Raw genomic sequence first — 8,534 nt, 5'->3', positions numbered from 1 at the left:
ATTAAATATTGTTTGTCTTTATTAATATTATTCTATAGTGTAGTCTTGGCGAAATTTGTGATTATAGAAGTATAATAGTCTTATAATACAATCATAATAGTGTACAAACTTACGATTTCAATTAATTATAGTCGAATTTCACTGAGAAGACCCGGCGAGAAACTTAGGTGGTTGTGTCTATGGGTTAGTTTAGTCGCCGCACCATTACTGAAATCCTCCTGCAATTTAATATATTCGAACGATTCAATGCACAGGATCGGGTATGTAGTTTCTGGCGACCACGACAAGAGGGTTTTCGTGCCGCGCCGTTTTCTCGAAATGGGTGAATTGGATTAAGTATATGATACCTATCGCTGGATGACTATATTTGGATTTATATTTTTTATTTCTGCAAGTACAGTGTAGTCAACAATCTATACTAGTGAATAACTATACTATTAGTCAATATTACGGCATCTTCCCGATGTCTACAGGATCCATTACTGCTTTAACGTCAGTGGGGCCGTGAGATTGTCCATCAAAACCAAGAACTAAATAAATGAAGTGAAATATAGTATATCATTTTAGTTTTATAGTAAGTCCAGTTTGAAAAGTGTTTAAGGTACATACAACCTTGCAAAAAAAAGTTAATGTTGTTACCATTATTTTGTTTGAGTTGTATACAATTTTTTTTTTTTTTTAATAACCGTTATGTAAATTACGAAAGTTATATTTATCAATAGTCTTGAACTTGATCATGGACTCAATTTTAACGGTTATTCGCTTAGCTATAGGCTATTGCTTACGTGAGTCGTAACACGATCGCTGCGTTACGCAAACTAGTTACCAAAAGCCTTAATACTTGAATTCGAACGCTTTAGTAAAACAGAATATTGAATTCTTAGTTGCTATATTGTTTTGCAGAACTTATGGCTATGCATTTGCATGTATTATGCATTTAGGTTAAAGGAGACAGTTCCGCGTATCAATATCCAAGTAGGAAACAAAGGGATCTTTGGCAGTGAAGCTTAGAATAAAACCAGTTGTAAATACGGTATAAGTAGTTAACTGTTTTTATCACGATTTTTATATTTAATGAGTTCCCGATATTGCTGGATACACTGGGACTGAATTTGTAGTGTTTATAATGTATATAGTCACACAGCCCCATCTCTACGCATGAGTTCGTATAAAGCGACAAAGGCATATATCAGAAAATGGGTGAAAGAGTTATCTTAGTATTTTACCAGTGTACTTTGATCATCACTGCTATTGACTGGTGGCAAGGCGTGTTGCAAGCCCGGTCGAATAGTGACGGCCGCCATCCTGAATATGATTTCGGCGAAGCCGTTGCGTTTCGGTTTGAGAGGTGGTTCAGCCGTTGTACTATAAAAATTAAGACTCAGAACTCAGGACTCAGACTCAGAACGCTGTCGATATCTTTTGGCTTCGGTAACCATTTAATACTAGATAGACCGTGAGTTCGTCCATCAATTTAAGCAATAAATTTTATTCTATTTACTAATTATGTATTAAAATCGATGGCACTATGGCATGATTTTATCCATTTTATATTTATTACCAGTCGTAATGAATATTCAGTTGAAATTTCATCGTAGTAATATATTAACAAGGAAATCCGCTTTTTAGTATCTACTTATATTACAAGAATTAAGACTGCGCTATGAACGAACGTAAATTTAATAATATAATATGTTCAGAACTTTTTGGATGTGATTCTCATTTCATTTCGTAATTGTTTTGTAGTGCTAAATGTTGTCGCTTTCCTAGGAAAACAAACGAGTAGATTTTTATCAATATCTCGTAGTGACGACGCTACGAATTCGGAATTTAAAATTTATTTGACTTAATTCGTCTATTTATTATAAATTAAGTTTACTTTCAGATTGGAGCTATTTAAATGACTTCCTCATAACCGGATTGTTATAAAATAATTAATTAATATAATTCACATTTTTTAACAACTTATAGTGCGTTTTATTATTTATTTATAATTAATTGCCTGTAATTAAGATTGTACAACATTAGAATTAATTTCCTTTTTTGGGTTCTCAAAAATTTGAAACTATAATCTTATTTTGTTATTATAGTTGCTTTCAATTCGTCTTTACGATTATTATGAGGTAGTCAGCGTGTCATGTTCTGTACTGTAGAAATTTGCGTTCGCCAGCGTTGTTCTTTCCGAGTTCTGTCTAAGCAGGAATCATACCTCTTTTTCTTTTTTGACGTGACAACGTCTTATAATTCGATGGAACCGGCTGCACGCACAAAAAAACATGACTCATGCGGCGTTACCTCGCTGTGAGGCGTTCCATTTAAGGCTTGAAGTGCAAGCGAGAGCGCGCAACGAGCGACAAAGAGGCACAATCGGCTCCGCGTTCGGCAGCGTACGACATCTGTCTCTCTTCGACTTGAGTGAGCGATGCATCCGCGTGGACAGCTGCTATACAATAATACATTTACATGTTTTCGTCAAGTATGAAGTTCAGTGAAAAGTGAATGTGGTGTCAATTGTTTATAGCAACGATAATTGCGATAATTGAAAAATGAAACCATTTCATCAGTATTTTCTTATGACGTTGTCACGTTCAACTATCGTCAGTAAACCGACTTTACAGACAACCGATTTTTTTCCTACCTAAGCTTATAGCCTTGAGAGGCTATTTCTGCGTAACCTTAACTAGTAGGTAAGCTCACGGGGCTCAAACCTGACGACGTTGCTAACACGGACCCTAGCAAGAGCCGTGCTTCGCAGAATCTACCACCGGATCGGAAACGCGACCCACTGAGAAGATCCGGCGAGAAACTCAGTGGGCTGTGTCTGTGAGTTAATTTACTCGTCGAGCCCTTCGTCGCAAGCGCCGGGTTCGACGAGGACGATGACCGGGGAATCGTACTGTTCGGCTGGAAAAGCGTTGTTGGGTTTGTTTCGTGGTCCCACACCCCACAGCCCCAACACGTGCGATGCTCCGGCGCCCAGCCCCTCGTTAAAAAAAGGCTGTAATCAATTAAATTCGCATTATTAATACCGTTATCTGGATCATCACATTTAGCCGTCAAATAAATTGTTTGAAAACTTGATTTAAGTAAGTTAATATGTACGAATTAAAAAAAAAGACCAACTGCCACAACTCGTAAATTAAAATATTAGTTTTAAATTTCATGTTAAACATATATTTCGGTTTTACATATTAATAAAAGAATATCAAGGAGATCATCTTGAGATATTTAGTCGTAAACATCTTACTAATTTTGACAATAATTTATCATCTCAATATAGGTATAAGATTTTAGCGATGTTTTTTGAAGTAAATTTTTAAGTTGTGTATATGTTTTTCTATTTCGAGCGTTTTTAAAGCGTTTCGCTTAGATTATAAATTACTTGAGGAACCTCACGGTAAGTGGTCACGGTCGGCAACAAACACCCAGTCTATTGTGACTTTGAGTGAGGTTATTTTCAAAGTAAAGGGGATCTAACATCTAGAACTTTCAAATCCAGCGGTTTCTAAACGGAACTATGATGTTAAAACATTATTTAATTTTGTCAATAAACGTTTGACAGTACTACGATTAAAGGGACAAAAAAACTTAAGCTATAAAACACAATAGCCATAAAAACTAATAGCAAATATATTTTATGTTATAAGATATTTACGATAACCACACTGCAAAACCATTAATCATAGTATAATCATACATAATAATTAACATATTAATGTGGATATATCCTATTCAATAACAGACAATTAGATAAATGTATTCACGTGCTTATATTAATAGGTTACGGAAAAGACAAGGAAGCTGTCCATAAGAGTCGGTCAATTACAAATGATATATAGCAGCGTGAGCTGTATAATTTCCTTGACCCTATCACTTTATTACAAATTCGATGTAATAAATCGGACGCATTATCAAATTATTTTTATTACTAAAATATTATGTTCACAACTCAGTTCATAGGTAGCTAGAGCATTCACTAATTTATCTGAGCACTGAATAATAATTAATGTGATTCAATCACATTATTGAAACGGACCTAATGAAGATTACACAACTTATTTAAGATTTCTATTTCATAAGTTATTTTAGAAAGCTAGGAAATGGTATTTGAATACCTGACTCAAATCGCCTTTTTTATTTGTTCAAACATCACACTAAAAGTAAGTAAGTAAAGTACGAAGAAATCACATTTCGACTCTTTAAAAACTCTAACTTTTTTCAAAATAACACCGGATAATGAAAGGAAATCATTTTAATTTTATTTTATAATACCTATGTTATAAATTTGACACGGGTGGTACACACGGTACACACCTAGAGTCATTTAACTGCAATTCATTTTAAAAGGGTTTCAACGTGTTTCTTACTGGAGTTTAACAATATGATGATCGTGAATGATCCTTAAATTTTAAGCTCGTCTGGATAGAATCCACCATCCTGCCTATTTCTGCTGCAAAGCAGTTATGAGTTTCAGTTTGAAGGGACAGCCGTTATACATACATCATCATCATCATCATCATCATCATCATCATCATCATCATCATCATCATCATGGTTCCAAGCCGGTTTCGACCACGGCGACCAAAATTTTCAGTTTAATAATTTAAAAGCTAATGTCCGCGCCTCTCATGCGCTCTAATATGGCTACAGTAGCCTATCTTGTTCTTAAACGTGCGCAAACAGAAGCTACACGTAAGAACACCACCCACGAAGTTGTAAAAAATGGTGGAAGGCGGTCTATTTTTCAATTTATTTCGTCTGTCGTCCAGTTCGCGCCTCCTGTCGTTTTCAAAGACATGCACGCCCTGCTGTACCAAGCGTCTCCACTCCAAACGATTCTGTGCTTGAGCTTCCCAACGAGAGGTGTCAATGTTGCATTTCTTCATATGCCTCTTCTGAACATCTTTTTTTTTTTTTTCTTAAGGTATACATACAATACAGTAATTGGTACTTTGACTTCATGTTTTGGGATGGGCGGCTGTGCATTCACTTTGTGATGTTTACGGAATCCGGTAAACGCATTACAATAGACGGGCCGTGAGTATGTTTATTAGTCTACACAATAAAAACTTTTATGACGCTTATGATAAAGAATATTTTTACATACTATATACATAAGCTCTGGTGGTGCTAAAACTGTTCAACTAAGTTGCTGCAAACCGAAATAGCCGGGTCTTTGTCACCGTCACACAAATCAGTTAAACACTTAATAATGCACATTAATAAACCTTGTAATAAAATCACCAAATATATTTCAAGTAAAACGAGTAACATTTAACAATTTCTCGAAATATTGACATTATTTTTTAACGTTATTTATGTCTTATCATATGAATTTCATTAGCTGTGTAAGGAGGTCGTTAAGTATGCTATTGGTTCCGATACGAGGAAGTGATCGCAAGGTCAGACATAGACAATCCTTCCTTCCGCTAGATACAGTTATCTCTTTTACAATATATGTGCATATATATATTCTATATATTTTGCAATCGAGTACTCTCTGGTTCGGATTGTTACGTGCCATTTTAGATTTACGACAAATTCGGAATTGCCTACTTATGGCTGGTAATGGGCAATGTTTAGGTAGATCTAAATAGCTTTATTATTCAGTTAAGAGGGATTTGTTTGTTCTGAAAACATGCCCTTTCATGCCATCTTCTGTACAGAGGAGGCATTCAGAAAAAGTCTATACTCTAGGTCAGTCTGCGTTTTATAAAAATAATAATTCTCCACTAAAACTTTTGATTTTATACATTCATAATGCAATACTTTCTCCAATAAAACTTTTGACTTCATTAAACTTATTTTCGACTGATCTCACAATCCGCCCACACGGGTTGATTCGACTGTTCTAATTTAGCTGCGAAATAGATATGCGTTCTAGCTTGAATGGTGTGCAATAAAATGGCTCAAACAAAATTTAAAAAGTACTTATGTTATGGTATCTTATGGTAAAATAAGTTCTTAGGTCGGGCGGTGGGATCTAATTTATTTCAATATGTATTAATTAGTTTTAATAGGATTTTTCTTGTAAAAAATTGCTGCTTAAAGCAGTGCAGACTGATAAAGGAATGAGGCGTTATTGTACCTGCCTGAACTCAACTTTAGATGTATTAAAATCTCCACACAAACTTTTCTAATACTTCATGACATATCTGTGGTCGCCGATATAGGAAGTTCATGACTCACCTATTCTAGGTCACATTCGTAATTTAATCTCGACAAATGTTGATTTTTATGCAACAGTTTATTCATACAATAAATAAATTAATGTTCAAGCAAGTTCAAGAGCGCGGCATTGAACTTTACCGTGGCACGCTTACATCCGATTGTCTAGTAATGCTCTTAATAAATTTTCACACAATGTTATGACAATAGATTGCAAACATAAGGTAAATGTGGTATACAATGTCATAACGGACTTATTTCACAAATGAATATCAATATAACAGGAATTTAATCAAATGTTTTAATTGTAAGAAAGTGGATGCAAAGATCTTTCCCAAATTATGCATGCTTGTTCTATATTTAAAAAAGTGATGTGTAAAGTATTTAAAGAAAGACTGGATTTTTTAAAAGATATGATCAGAATATATCATTAGGATTAAGTATTTTAGTCGATTAAATAGGAAATCTCGACTTTTTGACGACTAGTTTTGGTTGCCGTGAGTAAAACTGTTCAAAATTGTCAAACTGCATCGGCTATACTGTCCAAAATTTTTAAATATTCTTCAGATAATAAACTTAAAATTATAATCGAGACTCCAAGAAAAAAGGGAAAACTATCCTTCTCAAATCAAACTAATATGATTCTGATGTAAATCGAGCTTAAATTAAAATACTCAAGAGGCTTCGAAAACGTATTTCAAAGAACATTTATTAAAATAAATGCGATTAATTTAAAAGGCTTTTTTGCAATCGTGTGATAATTCATTGAATAAAAATTTAGGACAGATTCATGAGAACATCAATTTTGCAATGTGCGATTTTTTCCAAGATAACCGTTGAAAACCAAACAAAGAATTTCGAGAAAAAGACGAATATGTACCTTATTTTACAAAAAGTTTCACGGTTCATGTATAACAAATTAAGCAATCTTATGTGTTATTAAGTTCACGTTCACTGTCAATGTAAATAATTAATCTATTAATTTGTAGACGTTTTTATATACACAATTATTTTACAAATACCTTTTTTTTTTTTTTTCCTTTTTAGCGTATGTTCCGTAACTGCTATTAGGATATGTATCAGAGCATTTTGCCTTATTTTTTAATTATTTATTATATATATTTAAACATACGTGGGATAAACAGGGTTTTTATTATTTGTCTGGGTTTTTGTTTTTTGTTATGTCTGTAACAAATTCTGTATTTGAATGAATGAATGGTTTGCCGGGAAAAGATCAGAATATCATAAAACAGTGTTAAATTAAAATAAATAAGTTATATTATTTTCTTCGGTTTTTTTGGGTCGTAGATTAGTCGATAGTTGTTATTTTTTTATTTTTTTTATTGCTTAGACGGGTGTACGAGCTCACAGCCCACCTGGTGTTAAGTGGTTAGTGGAGCCCATAGACATCTACGACGTCAATGCGCCATCCACCTTGAGATATAAGTTTTAAGGTCTCAATATAGTTACAACGGCTGTCCCACCCTTCAAACCGAAACGCATTACTGCTTCACGGCAGAAATAGGCAGGGCGGTGGTACCTACCCGTGCGGACTCACAAGAGGTCCGACCACCAGTAAAATTCGATCTTCGATCTCATGTCTCAAGTTCGATGTATTCACCTTATTAGATCAGATAGAATTATCGACTTAAAGTTTCATAAAATTGTGTTAATTCATTTCATGTAATCAAGTCACCATGCCCGATGAACTTGGCCCCAATATTACTCAAGATATTAGGTAATAATAGTTCTTTTTTCTTTCTGCCACCCAAGTCACGGTTGATTTGGACGCGCGACAAGGTGAAGGCTCTGATTCTCAATAGCTTCAGTGTGCCGTCAGTGAATACGTAACTAGATGATGACCAAGCTTTGCTCGGTTTTCTTTTTGACAGAAGATAATACAGATTTCTTTTCGATATTAGAATACATTGAACGCATTTATTAAAAGCTAGTTTTCAGAATTTTAGCACTAATTTCTTTTTATTTATAAAGTGACATAATATTAGTAAAATACATTCGTTTTAGCAGAAGAAGGCTGTATGTTCAATTGATAAGAAATAGAAGAGAGTAAATTGATAACGGTACGGTTAGTATTCAGAAGTTACAATGAAAACAAATATTATGTTACTTCTTATCTTCTTTTCCCCTACCTATTTACTGGTAATCTAATGAGCTATTCCCAGGTAGGTGTGCTCACGGCTTCAACCTGAGAGAATTTGCTAACATTAGCCCTAGGGAGAGCAGTGCTTCGTAGAATCTATCGCCGAATCGGAATCGCGACCCACCAAGAAGATCCGGTGAGAAACTCAATGGGCTGTACGGCTTATCTTAAGATTCTTAAGTAGATATAACAACAGTTTAGCAGC

This window comes from Bombyx mandarina, chromosome 12 (genome assembly GCF_030267445.1).
Source record: "Bombyx mandarina strain Sakado chromosome 12, ASM3026744v2".
In the NCBI taxonomy this organism is placed as follows: Eukaryota; Metazoa; Arthropoda; class Insecta; order Lepidoptera; family Bombycidae; genus Bombyx; species Bombyx mandarina.
The sequence above is the reverse complement of the archived record's forward strand: the minus strand, read 5'-3'. Positions refer to the sequence as shown.